At 37.2% G+C, this 24,120-nt stretch overlaps 1 protein-coding gene across 1 annotated transcript in view; it reads right to left on the bottom strand.

Moving 5' to 3' along the window:
• Cntn5 (contactin 5) overlaps positions 1-24,120 on the bottom strand; it is a 1,035,258-nt gene that overhangs the window by 356,451 nt on the left and 654,687 nt on the right. The gene's annotated exons all lie outside the window — the stretch shown is intronic.

The raw sequence follows: 24,120 nt of genomic DNA, 5'->3' as shown, positions 1-24,120 counted from the left end.
TAGCTTCTGAAGCAAGGAGGCTCCAGATGCAGATACAAAAACTCAGAGGCCACTGGGAAATTCTTTTTCTTGGATACTGGTGATTTAGCTCAAAAGGATCTCAACTCATTAAAAGGGTGTCCACTAGCATGCATGTGTTAGAATAGGAGTAAATGACATGAAAACCTCTTGGGCTCCTTCCAATGGCTGTTAATATAATGTTTCCCACTCCCAGTCCTAATTGTTTGATATTATTACATTATCAATGTGTAGTCTAGAGAGAAAGAAAGTAATATTAATGGAAACATAATTAAATTTATTCTTATCATTTGTGAATTTTTAAATGACTTGGTCAATAATTTTTTTCTACAAAAATGCTCATTAAATATTAAACTGATCTAATATTTTACAATTTATCTAAAATTAGTTAGATTAACTGACGTACTTGTGTGCTCATTCAATCATTCATTCATTCACCAAGCATGTATTATTTCTTCTGTATTAGACTTGTATTAACAGACAAACCAGAATTTACAGCCTTTTTTGCAAAACAATATGGAGTGAATTGTTATGCATATGATGAATTCAGACTATGCATGGTTTAGAGCTTACAAAATAATGAGAGAAAAAAGATGTACACCTGAATAGCCGAGATCCCACCGGAGCTGCACAGCAGAAAAAAAACCTGTTACGTTCTAACTGCTAGGACTAGAACTGGCCTATCTCGGCCCCATTTAATAGTTTTTAATTACTTCATGCTGTGAGAAAATGTATGACCTTTCTATTACTCAGTGGAAGAAACAAAGAATATGTAATAATACCATCAAATAAAAGAGACATGCTAATGTGATTGCTCTACTTCAGGTGCAGACTTCTCCAGTAATCAAGTTTTCTTTATGAATAACACTAGATTCAATCATACTCCTGAACTAAATCAAAATCAAGACAATGTGCACAAAGAAAATGTATCTGTGAATTATTTGGGAATGGTGGAAGAAACAAATTTCTAATCATAACACATTGCCAGAGCTGTAGTCAAGCATATCTGGCAACAGTTAGGATGTGTATGCTCAGTGTGGTACAGAAGAGATAGAGATGTTTTACAAAAGAAAAGGATGAAAAAGAACCATCATTCTAGACTTGGTTGTATGTATCAGCAGGACAAACTCTGTCGACCTTTATTCACACCGTTGTTGTAACTCTGGGGATTTCTTCTAACTTGACTGTTCTCTTAAAATGTTTCCTATAAAAGAAACCAGAGTTTCCAGCAGAACGTGTATGCAGTCTAAAATTGGGGCTAAAAATCATGCTAGAAAGTGGGAAGAGAAGACAAGTTCAGTCATACTAAAGGACCTTCATTAGGCTTCTCAGTAATATCTGGTTACTTTTTTTGTAGTTATTCTTATTTTTAAGTGGCTCATGACAAACATTTCCCTGCATCAGTCATTTGGAACTGAGCAATGTTAAAACTGTATCTGAGTATTGTGATAGACATAAAGGAGGGATGACATGTTTCAATTGAATGCTTTCACTAGTTCTTATTACTTATAAAATTTCACCCTGGACTTATTCTTTTTAATATTCAGAGAATTACATCCCAAAGAATATCTCCTCCAGTGTCACACAAAATAAAGTCTAATGCTATCAGTATATAGACCCCATTTTACAAAAAGGCAGGCTAGCATGATCAAGCTATGTATGCCGGGAATACTTTTATTCCTGTCCACTGTGTTAAAGCTTGTGTTTAACTACATCAACATATTGGCAGCCAAAGTACATGTCTTGAACCTGAAAATGGACCCTCCAGACAGAGTTATTAAATTAACAAGCTGGCAAGTCAAGGACGGGTAAGATTCTGCACAGAGCCTTACCAACCTAAGACATAGTGCATTGTTTTTGATAATGCATATTCCATGATGGGTAAGGAAGGCATTCTTGTCAGAATGATCTAAGACAGGCTCAGTCTTGTTTATGAAATAAAAAAGGGGGAGAGGCAGAGAGCTTTTGGGACTGTTTGGCAATAATCTGACATTGACCAAAGACAAGGAAATGGGCTGCTTGGCAAGAATATGACATTGGCCAAGGACAAAGAAGTGGGCTTCAGGCAGGAAGCTGACATTAGGCTAGAACAAAAAGTAATTTCAGGCAGGAATTTAAATATTAGGCTAGACCAAAAAAGAAGGCTTCAGACATGAAAATGACTTTGGGCTAGGACAGGGAAGTAGGCTCAGATATTTTGGTTATCCTGATAAGCCCTTAGTTATCATGGGAACATTCACAGAATTTTGTTTATTGCCTTGCTTGTTCTTTGACAATTTTTGTTTATTGCCTTGCTTGTTCCTTGACTATTTGCATCTATTGTATTGCTAGTTCCTCAATCTAGAACTGACCTTAATACATGCATGTAATTAAGATGGTATGAAAGCAAAAAGAAGGAGGGGGATGGGATAGGGGGTACTAGAGAGGGGAGATGGGAAAAGGGGATGACATCTGAAATGTAAATAAATAAAATATCCAATAAAAAATAAAAAAATAAAAAATAAAAAACCCAAAAGGCAGGGATGTTGTTTCTTTCTTCTTTTATTTTCTCAAAGTGTATTAATGTGTGTATACTTGACTTAAGCTGACTAATAAACTCTGTTGTCCTTGGCACAGGAGTCAAGAATTTTCCTTATAAACAGATATTTAACATTACAATGAATATATATCCCAGTTTTTTGACATGTACATTTCTGTTAAAGGGCATGCCTTTGGAATCAAGAAGGTAAACAAATGCAGTATTGGCTGAATCCTTTAGAGCTAGATTAATATCAGAAAGTAAAAAAGCTTGAAGCCATCAACTGGAGAAGAAGCAGAACCTGGATCTTGATTCCAACTTCTATACTTCTTCAGACTTCTCTCAGGCACAAATAGCCATTATGCTATATTGAAAAATATTTTAAAAATGCAGAAAATAGAAACATAAGACAAGGTATGAGTTTTACTCTATTCTACAGTGTATATCTATATCATATTTCTTTATTTGTGAATCTTAGGATCAGCTGTTTTATTATGCTTCTTATATAACAAAATTCATATTACTTATATGACTACAATACCCAGGACCTAGCATATCAGGGTTTACTGAATGTCTTCCTTTAATAAGTTATATTGGGGGCCTGGAGAAGATGTCTGAACATTTCAAAGCACTTGCTGCTCTTGTAGAAAACCTGAGTTCATTTCCCAACACCTAAATGGTGGCTCACATTCACCTGTAACTCCAGATCCTGGGGATACAACACTACCATGTGATCTCTTCAGGTGTTATAGATATGTGGACATATACATACATGCAGACAAACACTGATAGACACATACTACCCAAGCTCAACAAATGGGGATTGGAGTTAGGAAGCTCAGGAGTTCATGAACAGCCTTTGTCTACATGGTGGCTACAAGAGATAGATTTGGCTCTATGAAACATTATCACAAAGAAACAATTTTTAAAAATAGAGAAAGCAGCAACATACCTTCACTGCTAATGATATTTGCGACTAAAGCTGACCATTTGAGTTTTATTAACAGAATATACATGGAGGAAGGAGAAAAGAGACTCTTAAAAGTTTTCCTCTGACTTATTTGTTTGTGTAGTAACCTGTATACACACACACACACACACACACACACACACACACATCCCACCACTACCAACAACAGCAACAACAGTAACAACAACAACAATCTTATTAAATTACTAGGGAAAACTTCTACTTGAAAGGTAAATACAATTTTCAGACTCATACCTAAATATGTGATAGAAGCATGTTTATTTCTGGTTACACCAAATAGTCAAAATTATTGGTTGAGTTCCATAGAGAAAATAACCACTTCAGTTGGAAGTTCCGGGGGAGTTGGCTGTGGAGCAAGTGGAAAAGTCAAGTGTCTGTACTGGCATCATCTCCTATTTCTAGGAAAAGGATCTCAGACTCACAAATAATATTAAACTAAAAGTTAAATGTGGACATTTTCTGCCTATAGATGTGGTGTATGAACCTGTGTGTGTATGTGTATCTTATATATGGACATATCCATGTGTGTGCATGCAGACAAACACTCATAGACACATACTGCCCAATCCCAACAAATAGGGATTAGAGTTAGGAAGCCCAGGAGTTCATGAACAGCCTTTGGCTACATGGTGGCTACAAAACATAGATATCTTTGTCCATCCTTTCCCCATTTATATTTTGAGGATGTCTTGCACTTGGAACCAACTCGTCTATCTAGCTTTCCTGTTCTAGGGATCACTGGTCTCTGTCTTCCTAGTATTAGGATTAAAGATGGGTCACCATACCCGCCCAACATTTGGGAGATGGTGGGGATATAAACTTAGCTTCTCATGCTTGGGGAGCAAACATTTTAAACAAAAGTCTCAATTTTTAACGTGGTATATTTGTGCAGTGAAATTTATTTGAGAACAATTAAACACACTTCTTTCTAGTTTCATGCTCACCATTTGCCACAATCACAAAGTCATTAATTAGACTATCTCCAGTTGTATGGGCAGAAATAATCACACATGGGTATCCCTCCCACTGAGTATGAAGCTGTCCAATTAGATGTGGCTGCAGGAGCTGAGGGTAAACCCTTATCACCATTTCCATGGAGCATCCTTGGGCCAACAGCCCTATTCAATATACTGCATATGTTATCTCTCAGAAAGTTACACTTGCTTGAAACTTTCTGGAAAATTTTAATTATGACATTTTTAAATAGATCCCTAAGGGAGAAGTTACCCTTTCTGATAATCTTTGCCACATGAGTCTGAATTTAATACCTCAGATACAGAAGCAAACTGAAGATAGTCAATGTGAAGCAGCCTCTACTGGAGGATGCAGCACCGTTTCCCTGGATCAATCAACTCTGTATTATCCATTTTTCACATTTGCATGTCAGGGGGACTAAGCTCGTGATTTCTGTTTGTGTGTGAAGACTGAAAATGAAAACAGACTCAGCAGTATGCCTATGGTGAGTACTGTTCTCAGGAAGTGACTTATGGGAGTAGCTGGCAGCAGATGTGAGTTACACACTCACAAATATTACTGTGTAGAACCTGGCACTTTAGCACACATGTATAATCATGTGCAATCTGAGCATTTTGGAGGAAGAGGCAGATAGGCTGGTGGAAACCCAGAGCCAGCTGTGCTGACATCCATCTCTGTGATACCAACAGTGAGTAACACACTGAGCTCAAATTTAAGAAAGTACCAGTTATATGCAAAAGAATCAAAGGGTCACTTTCCATAAGGCCCCTTAACTGCTTAAATCACATTTATGTATATACTCCCATCTTATATGTTTGGTTGTGAGCCTAGCCTTTAACTGCAGAGCCATCTCTCCAGGCTTCTATCCATCTTCTTTAGCCCCCCCAAAATGTGATCTTTAAGTTAAGTTCAGATGTGAAATTATTAGACTATATTCAGACAAGCCACAATTTCTAGTGTTTCCATGTCTTCATTGCAACCCATAAGAGGCCACATATGTCATCAAATTCAAAGCCCAGACATGGAAATGTATGTGAAAACCCTTCACAAACATTTAAAGGTCTGATCCTGAAGGGGTTTTATAAAGAAACAGATCCTTTGAAGTTCCCCGAAACTCAGCGTTACACTAAGCAAAATAAGCTGTATGTGTTAAATATAGTTTAGAAACGCTGATACTCAATGTGAGGATGTAGTGGGGTGATTGGAAGCCCAGCAACCTGGCTCAGGAAGCTTTCTCTGCTTGCCTAGGCATCTCTGCAATTGCTGATGCTGGAAGATTGTTCTTGTCTCTGCCATCTTTGATTCTGTTGTCCCGGTATCGGTCTGTCGGTCTGTCTGTTTCTCTCTCTCTCTCTCTCTCTCCCTCTCTCTCTCTCTCTCTCTCCCCTCTCTCTCTCTGTAGTTTGTTTGTTTGTTTTTTCATCAATTTGACACAAGCTAGAGTCATTTGAGAAAGAGTAACTATGTCTGAGAAAATGCCTCTATCAGATTGGCCTGTGGTACATTTTGTTTTTAAATTAGGAATTGATATGGAAGCACGCACCCTGTTGTGAGTGGTGCCATATACGAGTAAGGCCTGAGTTCTATAAGAACACAGACTGAATAAGACAAGGGGAACAATCTAGTAAGCAGTACTCCTTCATGGCCTCTGCTTAAGTTTCTGCCTCTGGGTTTTTGCTTTGAGTTCCTCCCTGACCTTGTGCAGTGATGATCAGTCACCTGAAACTATAAGATAAAGTAGACTCCCTTCTCCCTAAGTTGCCTTGGTCATGTGTTTATCACGGCAACAAAGTTGGCAGGACAGTGCATCAAATAGTCTCAGAGTGCTGCTTTGCCATTCATTTGAAAACCTTGTTTTTCCCTTTGTATTTTCTCTTGAAGGGTAGATATGATAAGCCTAAAAATCCTTTTTTTTATTATTATCTATTCACTTTATATCCTGATCTTTGTAGCCTCCCTACCACCTCAGATCCACCTTCAAAATTCTCTCCCTCCATGCCCCATCACTTTCTCCAAAGTGAGAGTGGAAGCACCCCCGGGTTTGCCCCCAACCTGGCACATCTAGTCTAGGTAAATTCTCTCCCACTGAGGCCAAGCAAGGCATCCCAGCTAGAAGAATGTATTCCATAGACTAACATTTTTAGGGATAGCCCCTGCTCCAGTTGTTCATGACCCACATGAAGACCAAGCTGCACATCTGCTACATGTATGTGGCAGGCCTAGGTGAACTACCAACTGAAGAGCATACAGGGTCTGGACCTAAATCCCCTTGTTTCCTAAAGTTATGCAGCAACTAAAGCTGCCATGCTGTAAAGCGCCTTAACTCCTTCACTACCCACTGTGTTAGCTTCTGACACTGATGTCCACTTATGACTCACTCGGTGTTTTGCAAATGACATCAAATCTGTGCTTTTCTGTGAACTGACTTGAATCACCTTATTTTAAATCAGGCTTTACCATTTAAATTTTCCATAAAATGCAGCAAAGTCTTTGAATTCAAAGACCCAAGTTACACTAGTTTTCCTACTAGTGAATCTGAGAAACCTGGCAATGTCGAGTATTTATTCTTATCAACATGAGATGGGACCCCTTGACTTCAAAACTTGTTCAGAAAATACAAACAACTCTGCACACAAAATCACTAAGCACAGCAAACTAATAGACAATCTATTCCTGTAAATATTGGCCTTATCTATGGTTACAAATAACATTATTTTCATTGCATGTTTTCTTATGTAATGCTTTGTTCTTAGATTGCTCCACATCCAATATTTCTGAGTGCTATCTCTTGTAAAATTGATGAGTGTGCAAGGTTAGTTTACATTGTGCACACAAGCTAACTTCAACTGGGTTATCCAGTTGGCTCAGTGCATCAGACAAGAACTTCAAAAGGGAAGCAGGATGCAATACAAGATGAAGAGGAACAGATGTGCTTATAGCGAAGTCAGAGAGATGTGTGTGATGTTGCTGGCTCCGAAGATCAGAAGGATCAGGAGTTAAGAAATGTGGAGAGTGTCTGGAGACATGACTCAGCAGTTAAGAGCCCTGACCGCTTTTACAGAAGACCTGGGTTTTGTTTCTGGCACACATGTGGTGGCTCAACCATCTACAACGTCAGATCCAGGGGATCTGAGTCCCTCTTTTGGCTTGTGCAGGAACTGCATACATGTGGTGGACATGCAAGTATGGGGGAAGAAATTCTTGCCAACAAAAACTTTACAATTAAAAACGATTTTTTTTTAAAAAAGAAAAATAAACTGTAGGAGAACTAAAAACAACAAAAGAAATGTTTTTACTAAATGCCTGGAAGATTGCAGACCCAACATCCACCTGAACTCAGCTCCATACTGGACAAACCAACAGGATTGCAATACAGTGACTACTCTGCTGTTTAAGCTACCATATGACAGCTTTCGATAAACAGTTGTCTTAGTTAATTTAAGGCTTTCCTGCTGTGAGCAGACACCATAACCAAGGTAACTCTTATAAGGACATTTAATTGGGGCTGGCATACAGAGGTTCAATCCACTATCATCAAGGTGAGAGTATGGTAGCATCTAGGCAGGCAAGGTACAGGAGGAGCTGAGAGTTTTACATCTTCATTTGAAGGCCTCTAGGAGAAGATGGGCTCCCACATGTTTAGGATGACGGTCTCTTTGCCCACCCCCATAATGACACACTTTCTCCAACAACACCTCTTGAAAGGCCACACCTTCTAATAGTGCCACTCCCTGGGCCAAGCATACTCAAACCACAACAGTAGAAACAAAAAGATACACTTGTTTTCTTTATAATAGCACACAATACTATGATACTTTGTATATGTGTGTCATTCTAAATATCTATGCATATTCCCCCTCTATGCTTACTTTCTCTTGCTACTTTTGAAGCTAGGGAGAAATGGCCATTACTATAGATAACCTTTTTATTCCTCTTCTTTTAATAAGGAAATTAATTGAACTAACAAAGACTTTAGAATCAACCACAAAAAGATGGAATTCTGGGTTTACATAGAAATATCTGCATGATATTAAAGATTGGAGTGTTGTTATTGTACACAATATTTGTGTCATAATACACAATAGCTGTGCCCCACCAGTCTAAAGTTGCAACATATTCCTGCCATCCTCGCATTTCCAAGTATCATATGGACCTCTGTTCTCTGAGCACCATGAACCTTTGCATAGATTCGTTAGTACCCAAGGCCTTACTTAAAAGCATAAATCTATTCTGTAGGGCAGGTCACATTGAATTAGAAAGACTTTAAACAAAACATGAGAAAGAACCTGTGTATTGTTTTGCTCAGCAGATGAAAATAGCTTTTTTTCTGGGTGTCATTTCTTTAAAATTATGTATGCTTACTTCCTAACAAGTTACCATGCACTGCAGAAAAAAAAGTAGTAAAACAGATACTCCTGTTTTAAGTAGAGCAGACGGTAAGAAACTAGACAAGTCCCACTCCTCTGTAACCTTAGAAAACATCAACAGACATCGTGGAGCTCAATCATTTGCTAACATTCTCTGTATAGTTGGAAAAGAAAAAAGATAATTTCTTGGTTGTATGTATACAGAGGTGCCCTTCAGAGGAAGGCTGCTCATAGTAAGCTGCTTGGAAACCATCCAAATAGTCTTGGTGATTACACAAGTCTTTATTACAAATTATACTAGCAGAATATTCCAGAAGCTGTAGTGAGCACCCTCACACATCCCTGAATGCTGTTAATGTGTGAAAATTACTGAACCGTGCCAGCAAAGCTCAGTGGAAAATAGCTAAGAAAAAAAAATAGTGCAACATACACACACATGCACATGCATACACATGCACACACAGATATACACACAGATACACATACACACACACACCACATACACCACAGTCTTTGCTTTAGGGCAAGGGAAATTGAAGGAAAAGCTTGAATTCATATGGTTAGTGTCTTAAATCATCAAAAATTAATTAAAACAAGTGAAGCAAAAGCTGGCTACAAGTACATTTAAGCCCAGATTTAATGAGTTGTGGAGAATGCAATAAGCTAAACAAATCACACATTGCTATTAATTAATGGGCTGTAAAAGATGTCCAGGTGGCCTAGGAAAATAATTTTGTTTTACATTTTAGAAGGAAAGTTTTTAGCATTCATAAATATATTTAACTTTATCTAATTTTATATAATAATTCTAATATTTTGTTGAATTTGAATTTAGAATACTTGAAGATATATTCATAATATTTATATATAATTATATGTGATTATCTCAATTTAGATTGGTTATGTTCATTTTGAGATATGTTTAAACATTATGAATTATTTCTTGTAAAATATAATTATTTGATTGGGATTATATTGTTAAAACCACAAACATACCTAGTTTGTATACATGTGTATATGTACAAATATGAGCTTTTCTTTGGGGTACCTATAATTTATTTGTTAATGTTATATGCATTTATAATTTCTCAGTGAACAGTGCTTTTTCTTAAGAATTCAAACATTGTGTATAATCTTTTGGACAGTTTTTATAATCTTAATTAGAAATGTTTTCTATATGAAAAATTGTTGCAGTGGAATATTACATAATATATATTGTAGAATTGCAAGGAGACACCTCTAGAGACTATGGGACTATGGGAAAGGTGGTGTGATAGCTGAATCTATTGAGTGTGAAACAGCTCCCAAGACCAGAAACTGGAAGGCAATTTCTGTAACAATTGGTATAGAAGATATGTTATGTTAATACTGTTTATAAATTTCAAAACCAGTACTGATTTCTCTCTTTATAACTCTTCTAAATTACATGGCTATAAGCCAATGACTGCATTTCTTATTTAAAAATAAGAAAATATCCACCAACATTATATTCTCCCAGACATTCATAAACCAGTGGTGAGAACTACATGACATGGAAGTGCTTCAAAAGAAGTATATATAAACAGATAGATATATTTATGTATGACACCCCACAAACACAGAATGTATGTATTACCTTTATTCATCAATGTATGTGTGTGTGTGCGCGCGCGCGGGTGTGTGCATGTGCGCACCCGCGCACAAAATTAAATTTTTGCAAGCTTTCTGACAACCCTTTCTATCATCACACACAGCAAAGAAAACTAAGATAAATGGATAAATGAGGGAATGCTAAGGGAAAGGTAATGGCTCTGAAATGTGAGGCTCTGAGGGAGGGACACATGAGGATGTGAAGGATACACATCCCAGCAGCAGACAGAACAGGACAGCAAAGGACAAGTGTTTTCCTGGAGTCAAGGAAGTCTGATGTACTAGTGAAGTTGGGGACTCAGGCAGGAGTAGTGATCCCACCGAGGAGTGCTCCCACAACCCGGTGAGAATGTTGCTGGGGATGGAATATTGGGGACTATGAGGGGGTGACCTGTGGTGTGGTACAATTCACTAAGAGGAATGCAGAATTCAGAGGAATTCTATGGAAGAAAGAAGAACTGTGGTCAGAGTGATAATTAACAACAAAACGTTAGACACCCGTGCTACATACACACGTCCATGAAAAATGGTTTTGTCTTTCATTAAGATCATACGACATAACTAAAAATTATATGGCTTTGTTAGCATCAGATTATGCAAAACCAAATATAGGAAACAGGGAAGACCTAGGAGAAGGGAGTGAGTGACAGAGAAAGAGAGACCACCTGTTCTGAAAATGTGTGTTTATTGTATCAACAACAATGATGGGGGTGTGGGGCTTCAGGTATGTAACTGTATAGTCAGGAAATGAGGTGTATGAAAACCAACTCTTAAACTGATGAGGCCTATACAATAGAAAGAATGATTAATTGGGGGCAAACATAGAAAGTAAAACCAAGGTAGGGTCAGGGGACATGGCCAGGAATCAGCCTGAGTAAACTATAGCTCACTTGCTCTCTCTCTCTCTCTCTCTCTCTCTCTCTCTCTCTCTCTCTCTCCCTTTCTCTCTCCCTCTCTCTCTCCCTCTCTCTCTCTCCACCCCCTCTCCTCCCTCTCCTCTCTCCTCCCTCTTCCCCCACCCCCTCTCCCATCCCTTCCTCCTCCTCCTCTCTCTCCTTGTGTATGTGTCTCTCTCCCTTCCTCTCCCATCCTCCCTCTCACTCTCTGTCCTGTCCCTCTCCTTCTGTCTTTTCCTCCCCCCTTCTTTCTCTGTTGCTGTCTCTCAAAAGTCATAATTTGGGGCTAAGTAGGGATTTTTAGAGTCTCAAAAGGGATAACGTGAGTATTTGCTGTCTTTGTCATGTAGAGTGATTGTAATTTGGAGAGTCTTGGTTTGCATGCAATGATGAAATTGAAATCCTACTTCCAGGAATAACTACTAAATCTCTCAGTTTGGATATGACAGGAGACACATTTTTAAAATTGTTTTGTAAGGATGAGAAAGAAGCCAGAATACCGATATTTTTTTTTCAGATGAAGAAAAGAAGCCAATTCCATAACAATTTTTAATTAAGTATATGTTTGATATTTGGTGCTTGTGTCTCACTTATTGTTGAAAATTCCATGATACAGTCACTGCCAGGAGTTTAATATTATTATTTTAAAATTATTATTTATGTGTATGCTAGGTATTCTGGTATATAAACATGAACACAGGTGTTCACAAAGGCCAGAAGGGGCTTCACATCCCCTGGAACTTCAGTCAGCAGGTGATTGTGAACCTCCTTTGTGGGCCTTGGAACAGAACTCCAGTGCTCTAGAAGGGCAGCCAGTGTTTAAACACTGGAGCCCATGTCCAGCCGCACTAAGAAAGAAGCACATTTTGGGAAAAGGGGCTGTCTCCAGATTCTTACTATAGAGTTACTTGGATATGTACTCTAACTTCTAGATCATTCTTAACGGGATGTCATTTTTATATATTTTAATCCTTATTTTCTTTAAACAAATGTTCCAACTTTGATAAAGATACTTCCCCTTGCTTGCTTCATTCCTCCTTCTCACATTTGGCTCCCACAGAACACTCTTCTAAAAAGAACAAAACAGTCTCTCCTGTCTCTCTTCTCTCTCTCTCTCTCTCTCTCTCTCTCTCTCTCTCTCTCTCTCTCTCACACACACACACACACACACACACACACACACACACACACTTTAATAGCCTTTACTTTGCTGGAAAGAGAGATTTACTGATTTTCTATTTTACCCTTCACTGGGAGGGAGGCAGTTGAAAAACAGCTATAACACAAACAATAAAAGTCTATTGTGAAAGAAATATAACCTTTTGCTTTAATGGTATTTTAGTCATTAATTTGCTGTAGGATTAGTAATACAGGTTTTAGTAATGCAATTTTATGGCATAAACATCAGGGATGTGTGTGTGTGTGTGTGTGTGTGTGTGTGTGTGTGTGTGTGTGTGAATGTTGGGTGCATATGTGTGTGCATGTATATGCGTTTGTGATTATATCTAATTCTTCAAGAAGCATCAGAACATGGTTCACGATTGAGTCCTGTGAGGTGAATTCTGAGTATTTGTGAAATCCAAGAAAAGGAGAAATGAGTCTTGTGATCTCAGTTTCCTCAAAACATGAAATATGTTTTTGTGTTCCTCCCAGGTGTAGCAGATACGAGTGAGTTAACTCACTTATTATCACTAGCTGTTTTTATTCAATTAAAAGTTTAAACTGTCCTTAATATGCCTCTGTGGAAAAGCAGGTGTTTGTCACCTGTGGCGTGTCCTTGTGTTTGTACACAGCTTGGTCTCGTGAAAACTTTACTCAGGTGACCTTTCTTAACCCTGTGAGGCTTTAAATAAAACTTGCTATTGCATAAGGCTTTACTGGCTGTGTTCTCACAGGTCCCACTGCTTCTAGAACAGTGAAAAACTAGCACAGACATAGCGCATATCCACACTGATCTTTCAGAAAGTATCATCATTAAAGCAACCTGAGCAAGGTACATGTGAAGAGTTCACGTGTTAAACAAGGTCCCAGGAAGCAAGCTTCACTTTGATGAGCTGCTAAATTTGCATAAGAGCAGAATGCCTCGGGAACTATATTCCCTAAGATTCTTCCAAAATGAAAGCTATATTCATGTTTGTCATTTTCTTGTCCTTGTGACAAACAATCAGTCCATACATTGTCCTAATGTAAGTAATGACATATTTTAATTCAATTTTAGAAGAAGGACACACACAAGAGAGCTAGGTTTTAGTGCAGAGTTATGTTAAAGTACAAAAGTACACATGGGTTTTTTTTTTTTTTTTCTTTATTCTGTTTGTTCCCCTCTTGGAGCAAGGCCGTAAATTTTGTAAATGAGGTAGACCTACAAAGTCTGCATAATCTATGAATGAAGAAAAGCAATTTCATTTTATAAGTTTTATGGGGAGATGGTAATTTGTCTCCATGTCAGAGGCCAGGAGAAAAATAACATCTGTTATAAACAACAATGAAGGGTATCACTTTGTTTTGTAGGAGTTTCAACAGGCCCTGGGCAAGGACAAACCATTCCAGTTCAAAGGACCATTTAAAATGTATGTATTACTGAATTTTATTTCTCCTTCAATGACTGTCATGCTGGAGACACTGAAGAAAATGTTATATTCAAAATGCTACAGAGATACAAGGGGTTTTAAAGGTAAATAAGGTTAGGCTAACAGTTAATTTTTATGTCTTGTATTTAAATGTTCACTAACCCTTATACATGCTTACAATGCCATCCTAGTTTTTAAGGTGGTGGTAAAGGCAATTTGAATTAATTTTATAAGTTATTAGTCCTTCCAAGATGTAGAGACTCAGATAATTAAATTTAGATCACAGTTTAGGCTCACATTTTACATGTTAAATTTGCCAGTAAGATAATACACTGTGCTAGTACCACTTTGTTAGCTGCTTTTCAGCTTCTACTCATAAGACTAATGGATTATATAAGCTTCAGGTGCTAGAATATAGTTTGACCTAAAGTAGGATTAATAGGAAATTCCAAATATCTAAGCCATTGCTTTTTTTAAAGATGAATATTTGCAATAGCCTAGATTGTATTTACTTTGGAAGATAAAATTGACACAGAGCACATGACCAAGACTGCTAAAATCATGTGTTTCCTGAATTCACTATAACTTGAGGATATAGGCATTTGAATGGGATGAATTATACTTATTTTATCTCCTTCATTAGATGCTTTCCCATTACTTTGAACAAATATCAGACAAAGAAGCAACTCAAGGGAGGAAAGGTTTATTTGGGTTAATGCTTTGAGAAACGGAGTCCATAGGGTGTGAAAAGTAGAAAAACGGGAGAGCCTTGTGGTTGTGTGAGGCTGAGATACATGGTACCATCAGGTAAAAAAACCAAAAAGAATTGGAAGCAGAAGTGGGACTAAGATTCTAAGCTTCATTGTTCAAGGGCATCTCATACCAGTGGGATTTCTCCACAGCTTTCTCTAGATGTGTCCACCTTGCAAAATGCCACACCTCCTGAATCAGGAGTATTAGCTGGGGACCAAATATGCAAAAATGTGAGCCATAGCATGCATACCATCCTACCCGTGATGCCACTAGATCACAGGGATCTGAGAGTGCAAGCATGTTTAGTAAATTTCAAAAGTCCCTATAGTTAGAACAGCTTTAATACGTACCATGCACATACCTAAAATTCAATGTCTCCAAAAACTTATGCAACCCCTTAATTGTATGCTATTTTAAATCTGGAAATAAATTAAAGATGCCCAACATATCATGCCATAGAATAAATATTCTCATTCTAAAAACGTTGAATGGGACATAATAAGGAAATATTGGTTCAAAACTGGACAGAAACCTCGCAGCTGGTCCATGTCCAAGTCTAGCATCTATCCTGGTGATGCCATCATGTACATAGAGGGGGCTGGTTTAGACCCACCCCTCCAATTCAGCTGCCTATAGCATGCATGGGCTCACTCTCAGGCTAGCTGCAACTGGGTGCTCGGCACGTTCCACAGTGCTAATCCTGTGTTTCTAGAATCTCTATTCTGGGGTCTCCATTAAAACTGAGGCGTCATCCTAACAACTTCAGCAGCAGCCTAATCTGGAACTTCACATAGAGAAATTGAGTCTGGTAGATATTTCCCATCTTTGGGTCTCTGAAGCCTTGGTGCAAATTCCCAACTCCCTTTTACTCTGGCACTCTATATACCTGCAAAACTAGCCACATTATACTAATAGCTTAAGATGTAAACTGGTTTCAAGAGAATAGAGCTCTAGCTATCCCTTCATGTCTTTATGGCAGAATGTTGCAAAACAGTTGCCAATGTAGATCCCAAGCCTGACAGCCTAAGGTAATGTTTTTCAGCTATGCTTGATGGTGCTTGTCCTGAGCAACCTTTTACCCTCAAGGTACATTTCCTCCTGTTCTCCTGAAAAGTTGATGATTTCTCATAACTGGTGCTAATCACTTTAATAACGAGAAACACGTCTGCATCCACCATGTTCTCACCTTCACATGTACCTCTTCCCTGCCAACGTTTGTGTTTTATATATTTCTGTTTTACTTCAAGTATTCCACTCACTGCAAATCCGGAAAAAAAAATGTAATGTGCAATAATTATGCCACAGCTTTAATGTCTACAATTCTTTTCTAGCAAACAAATTTTCTACTGCTTTTCGATGCATCCTCATTCAAGTTTTTGGGACATGTCCAGAAGGCAGCCAGCTATTATGCTAGACTATAATAGGAGAAGCATCTAGTTTAGTTCCTCATGAGGGCCTTGTTCCCTGTGAGCAGTTTTTACCATCCACATTTTTGTCCTCATTCTGGTTCTTCTCATGCTAACCAGAATGATTCCTTAACTGCTACCTATAGCACTGTAGGACTATTCTAGTCTACCACTGGAAATTCTTCAAACATTTTTCTGCAAACCAGTTCAGAAGACCTGTGAAGAACATGACTGGGCTAGTCCAAGAAATGACCTCACTATTCTTATCAATGGAAACAAATATCTGAATAGTAATCAACTTAATGGGAGGAATGTTTATTTTGCTCATCATATAGGGGGAGGGAACAAATCACAATAGAAAATTTGTAGTATTGGAAGTGGCTTGTGCATATAGGCATGTGAGAGTTAAATCCTATTGGCAGCCAGGAAAAAAAGTGGATAGATAAAGGTAGAATTGTACTGGGCTACAATCAAGACTTGCCCGAGTAACCTCCCAGAGGTGCTACAACCTCTAAAAATAGTGCCACCCAGCCTGGCCCAAAATAGATGAACCTGTGGAGAAAAGAATTTTGCATCTAAATTATATCTCCCTTACAATTAGGGCAATTTGTATTTAACATGCATAGTAATAAAACAATTGTTATATTCTCATTATAAAACAAAGTTTAGCTTATTGAAATAAATTACTGCTTAGTTTATTGGAATAAAACATCAGAGGAAAGCTGTTGGTGTTAATGTTCTCTGTATGCACTTACTAATAAGTGGATATTAGCCCAAAATCTCAGAATGCACAAGATACAATTCATAGACCACATGAAGCTCAAGAAGAAGGAAGATCAAATTGTGGATGCTTTAGTCCTTATTAGAAGGGGGAACAAAATACTCATGGGAGAAAATACAGAGGTAAAGTGTGAAGCAGAGACTGAAGAAAAGGCCATCCAGAGACTGCCCCACCTGGGAATCCATCCCATAAACAGACACCAAACACAGACATTATTGTGGATGCCAAGAAGTGCTTGCTGACAGGAGCCTGATATGGCTGTCTCCTGATAGGCTTTGCCAGAGCCTGACAAATAGAGAAGTATATGCTCACAGCCAACCATTGGACTGAGCACAGGGTCCCCAATGGAGGAGTTAGAGAAAGGACTGAAGGAGCTAAAGGGGTTTGCAACCCCATAGGAAGAACAACAATATCAACCAACCAGTCCCCTCAGAGTTCCCAAGGACTAAGCCACCAACCAAACAGTACACATGGAGTGACCCATGGCTCCAGCTGCATATGTACCCAAAGGATCACCTTGTTGGGCATCAATGGGAGGAGAGGCCCTTGATCCTGTGAAGGCTTGATGCCCCAGTGTAAAGTAATGCCAAGACAAAAAAGCAGGAGTGAATGGATGGGTAGGAGAACACCCTCATAGAAGCAGGGGGGAGGGGGATGAAGAGGAGGTTTTTGGAGAGGAAACTGTTGAAGGGAATAACATTTGAAATGTAAATTAACAAAATATCCAAGAAAAAAAAGAAAAGAAAAAACAATATGAAGGCAACTGTGGAGATTGAAAACATAAGAAAAGAACAGGAAATACAGATGCAAGCATCTCTAACTGAATACAAGATATGGAAGAGAGAATCTCAGGTATAAAAGATACCACAGAAGATACTGATACAGCTGGCAAAGAAAATGCAAAGTGTAAAAAGTTCATAAACCAAAAAATCCAGGACATTTGGGACACAATGAAAAGACTAAACCTAAGAAAAATAGGAATAGAAGCAGATGAAGAGTCCCAGTACAAACGAACAGAAAACATCTTCAACAAAATCACAGAAAAAAAAGTCCCTAACCTAAAAAATGTGATGGCCATAAAAATACAAGAAGGCTACAGAACACCAAATGAATTGTAGCAGAAAAGAAAATCCTTCCCCCTCATAATAATCAAAACACTAAATGTACAGTACAAAGAAAAACCATAAAAAGCAGTAAGGGAAAAGGGCCGAGTAACATATGAAGGCAGACCTATCAGAATTACACCTGACATCTCTATAGAGAGTCTAAAAGCCAGCAGATCCTGGACAGTGGTCTTGGAGATCCTAAGAGACCAGGGATGCCAGCAGAGACTGCTATTCCCAGCAAAACTCTCAATTATCATAGATAGAAGAACCAAGATATTCCATGACAAAAACAAATTTAAACAATAAATTTCTACTAATCCAGCCCTATAGAGGATACTAGAAGGAAAACTGTAACACAAGAAGGATACCCACTCCCAAGAAAACACAAGAAATCAATCATATCACAACAAACCCAAAAGAAGAGAATCATGTATACATAATCCAACAACAAAATAACAGGAACTAGCTATCATTGGTCATTAATATCTCTCAATATCAATAAAGTTAATTCCCCAATAAAAAGACACAGGCTAACCGACTGGATACATAAATATGATCTATAATTCTGCAGCAGCAAGAAACACACCTCAGCAACAATAATAGATACTACCTTAGAGTAAAAGGCAGGAAATAATATTTTCCAAGCAAACAGTCCCAAGAAGTAAACTATTACTTCTATTACAATATCTGATAAAATAAAAAAATCAATGAAAAGTAATCAAAAGAGTTGGGGAAAGACACATGATACTCATACATGGAATAATTCATCAAGATGAAGTCTCAATTCTGAACATCCATGCTCCAAATATAAGGGCACCCACATTCATAAAAGATACTGTACTAAAGCTCAAAACACACATTGAACCTCACAAAATAATAGTGGGAAATTCAACTCCCTACTCTCACCAATGGACAGATCATTGAAACAGAAACTAAACAGAGACACAATGAAACTAAGAGAAGTTATGAACTATATGGATTTAACAGATACCTACAGACTATTTCACTCAAAAGAAAATAATACACCTTCTTCTTAGCACTTCACAAAAACTTCTTCAAAATTGAACATATAATCATATACAAAACAATTCACAATAGATACAAGAAGATTAAAATAACCCTTTGCATTCTATCAGATCACCATGGACTAAGGCTAGATTTCAACAATAACAGAAACAACAGAAAGCTCACATACTCAAGGAAACTGAAGAACTCTGTACTCAATGATAATTTAGTCAGAGAAGAAATAAAGAAAGAAATTAAAGACTATATAATTCAAGAAAATAAAGTCACAACATAGTCAAACTTATGAGACACAATGAAAGCAGTACTGAGAGAAAAAATTCACAAAGAAGAGATCTCATACTAACAACTTACCTGCATAACTAATATCTCTAGAATAAAAAGACGCAAACACATCCAAGAGAAGTAGATGTTGGGAAATAGTCAAACTCCAGGCATAAATCAACCAATTAGAAACAAAGAGAACAAAACGAAGAATCAACAAAATCAAGAACAGGTTCTTTGAAAAACTTCAACAGGATAGACAAACCCTTAGCTAAACTAACTAACTGCACAGAGACAGTATCCAAATGAACAAACTCAGAAATGAAGGGAGACAGAACAACAGAAACTGACTGAAGAAATAAAAACAAACAAACAAACAAACAAACAAAAAACAGGTCTTAGTACAAAACCCTGTATGTGACAAATTGAAAGATCTAAATGAAATGGATGGTTTTCTAGACAGATATTACATACCAAAATTAAATCAAGAGCAGGTAAACTATCTAAACAATCCCCAAGCCCCTAAGGGAATAGAGGCCATTATTTAAAACCTCCCAACCCCTCTCCCCCCACACCAAAGAAAAGCCCAGGGCCAGATGGTTTTAATGCAGAATTCTACCAGACCTGAAAAGAAGAACTAATACCAATAATACTCAAATTATTCCACAAAATAGATCATAGATCATGAGAGGCAGAGGGAATGAAGGACGTGTGTGTGTGTGTGTGTGTGTGTGTGTCTGTGTGTGTGTGTTTTATTTTGTTCTGTACCACAGTCTTATGAAGCTCAGCCAACCTTGGACTGAGCTACATAGCTGATGACCTTGAGCTTCCAGTCTTCCTGCTTGCACCTTCCCAATGCTGGGATCCTTTTCAAATGACTCCTTTTCAAAGAACTAAAGCCTAATTTCTGCTTATTTTTGAAAGATAGCTTAACTAATTTTATTTTCAATTTTTGTATTAATAATTATTTTATTTACAACCCAAATGTTCCCCCTCCCAATTCCCCCTTGCAGAGTTCTTCCCTGATCCTTTTTCCCCTTGGCCCTTGAGAAAGTGCCTCCCCAATATTCCCCCTGGGGCATCAAGTCTCTACAAGATTAGACACATCCTCTCCCACAGCGGCCAAACAAGGTCTGTTACATATGTGCCTAGAGCCTCACACCCGGCTGTGCTTGCTCTCTTGTTGGTCGGTCAGTCTCTGGGAGTTCCCAGAGTTCCAGGTTAGTTGACAGTGTTAGTCTTCCTTCCTTCTTTTGGAATGGAAGGGTTTGCTATCCACTTCCATTCTTTTAATCCTCCCCCTAACTCTTCCACAGGGGTCCCCAACTGTTGCATGTATCTTTAAAAACAGGATACCACTTTAGCCCAGGAACTGTCAGTCCCCCCCCACCCCACCCCCAACCCCTGTTTTGTTTTTCCCAGAGCTGCCTTTGCTCTGAAGTCAGCAGTGTTAACAAGACCCTAGAATCTGAAGATAAAGGACACACAGTCAGCTTTGTGATCATATATGTGTGTGTGTGTGTCTGTCTGTGTGTGTGTGTGTAGATAGATAGATAGATAGATAGATAGATAGATAGATAGATAGATAGATAGATAGATAAAGAGAGTTCTTGCTTTGTGTATGGAAGATACAATTATAAAAAGCCTTAATTTATTTTATAACCAAAATCTAATATTTTTACAACTATTGAACTCATTCAGGTTAATGCCATTCTTTCATTCAGATTAATATTAAAATAAATTAATAAAGTTATTATGGTCAAAGCCTCATACACTAATGAAATAAGCTTAGGCTATACTGTGGAGTTACTGATTATTCAAATAATTTCATTAGATGTTGAAAACTAGTAAAATGTGGTTTTAAAGTCTAAGGTTAATTTTACTTTAGAGAAAAAAAGTTATGAAAACCGCAGAGAGGTAATTTTTGAGTTTTATATGAAAATGAAAGGTTAAATTAAAGGGCTTAGATATAAAGTCTACAAGTCATAAAATCTCTCAAAAGTTAAGGAGGTTATTTTAATCAGCTGCTTCAAGGAAAACGAATAGAATATTTTGGATCTAAATCATCTAAATGCCCTGAAAAGCAATATGTTCAAATTTAGATATGAACTATCAATTTACCAAGGATTGCATATAAAGATATATTCTGAAGCTGGAGACAGCATGAGGAGATTTTACTCTTGATTCATTTTCTGTTTGACTTACTGGCATGAATTATTTCTAAAAAGAAAAAATTACCAACTCTGGAGAGACTGCGATGAACTTTGGGTTTAGGATATTGAAAAGTTACGTTATCCATTTAAATTCTCATCCAGGTGTCACTAAGCTAACAGAGTGGCAATCTTTGATATGATATGTTCTCACTTGTCACTGAGGAAAGATCATTCTACTATGTAAAGAAATCATCCTCATGATGAACATAGATTCCAGGAAGAAAATATATTTTTTCAAGTATCATCTTCTTGATAATCACTAAGGGTCACTACCAGAAAGAATGTATCAGTGTTGTGTTTATTTATAACCCCCTCTCTAAACTTGAAAACACGTTGTAAAATATAAATTTCTCACCCTCATTAATTTTTACTGTAGCCCTGTGAGCTAGATATTTATTAATGATAAACTAAAAGTATTAACATTAACTGGGCTGAGATGTATTTGTAGCTATTGCTTTGCAAAAAAGTTAGTGTGAAAATTTTCATGAATAGAATGTTAACATGTGCCTGTGTGGGACAGGTTAGAAGAAATGTCTCTCTTCAGTCAGCAACTCAAAGATATTAGCTGGTACTTAGAATATTCTAATTATATTTCTGTATGTAAATATATCAGTAAGTTAAATAAATTACTTCACGACTATCTTTACAGGATAGATTAGGCCTTATGTCAGACTGATTAAATTTGCTGCCGATTCTTGTGGGATGGTGCTGAGATTGCAGTACAGACTTCTGATGTGAAATATTATGAAAATATCAAGAACAACAGTTTCTTCTGGAGTGCAATGTTCTATCTATCTATCTATCTATCTATCTATCTATCTATCTATCTATCTGATTTGGCCACTGGGAATCTCAGGAAGTATTTTCTCCAACCACAATGATTATGAGATTTCTTGGACCATGCTAATGTCCATCTGATGTGCAGGGCATTTTATGAGGATTTGCATATGTATCCTTTTCTTGATGATCAGAAATCTTATATCTCAAGCCAGGTTAAGTCACATTTGGAGGAGGTTCAAATAAGCATACCAATAAAACAATTTGGAACAATTATTATATAAATATGTTATTCAAAAGTAAATAGAAAAGTTCAGAAGACTTTAAATTTCAGTTAATTTTAAATACATTAGATATAGCTTCTCCCTCCCTTCCTCCCTTCCTTCCTTCCTTCCTTCCTTTCTTCCTTCCTTCCTTCCTTCCTTTCTTCCTTCCTTTCTTCCTCCATTTTGTTTAATTCATTGCTGGTAAAAGGAACCAACATCAATGTCCTCATCCACTTGTGTCTTCAGAAGCTAGAACCTGTGGTGTTGTTAGCTGATGACAGAAGGAGCTATTTTTGCAATCTCACCCTCACTTGAAACATTTAGCCTTCTGGATCCTAACTATAGACAAGGCAGTAAGTAACACTATTCTCATGAGAAAAGTTTTATAAGCCCCAATGGTTCTTAAACATGCACAAGGAAAATTAAATAACTTTTTCCTTTGAAGAAAGAAGAAATGTGCTGATTCCATACTTCATTTTTTTATTACAATTTACTTGTGCTACCTTATATAATTGTAAAAAATTAATTACAGTGCAGTAGTTACTAAGGTCAGAATTAAAGATTATTTAGATTATAATGCAACTGCAGTATTCAAGAAAGACCCAAAGTCAAATTAGAGCTATCATTTTTAAAAAATGTCATGTTGTATCTATCTCAAAATTACCATTTTATTCAATAGAAGGGTGGCAGGGGAGGTTATCTGTTTGATTTCATGAGCTACTTGGTTATCATAAATACAAAAACCTTTTATGATCACATGGCTGGCCACAAATTATTCTATAACATAAAAATAGAGTTTTCATGGTACAGGTTTTGTTTCTTTTAAATTTCTAGACATATCATTCTGAAATCAGCCAAATTGACATTTAAAAAAAAAAAGGATTTTGATTTTCCTAGGATCTTGCTAACAGTCTTCCCACTGAGTGTGTTTCCAACTGTTTAGTCTTTTCTTCCTCTTCTCACTTCTATAAGAGGGTGTCTCTATCTCAGGTTAATTTTAGAAATGACACAAGGAAGATGCTAGGGAGCAGAATCAATTACTTTATTTCTCAGTTCAAATTAACTTAAAATCATTTTTGATAACTGATATAATGAATATAGTTATATGTATTAATTCAAAAATTCTTCAACCCCTTTCAATTTTTGCTGATTGTAATCCTCAAGAATTTAAATTCAAATAGGATTACTTACTATAAAATAATATTAAAGTTCTCACATGGTAGACTCTTTTCAATTTAGTGTAAGCTTTCCCCATCAATGAAGGAATTCCATATTATTTCAAGGATCTATGCATTTGGTTAATAGTACATATGATGAACATTACATATATTTATATTAGGGTGTCTATAAGACAATGTCTCACTCTCCCATGGGCTACATTCAGTAACTGGCAGTACTGGATGATCTTGTCATTGTGTAAATATCATGTGGCACGGTTGCACTAATCAAGACAGCTTCACCTTCTTCAGGTGATGTGATCTTAGAAAAGACAAGTCATGTATACAATGCCATTGAATGAAGTGCAGTGACATATTAGCTGCGTAAGTGTGTGTGTGTGTGTGTGTGT

Source organism: Arvicanthis niloticus, chromosome 27, assembly GCF_011762505.2.
Source record: "Arvicanthis niloticus isolate mArvNil1 chromosome 27, mArvNil1.pat.X, whole genome shotgun sequence".
Lineage (NCBI taxonomy): Eukaryota > Metazoa > Chordata > Mammalia > Rodentia > Muridae > Arvicanthis > Arvicanthis niloticus.
This window is presented reverse-complemented; position numbering and strand designations above follow the sequence as displayed.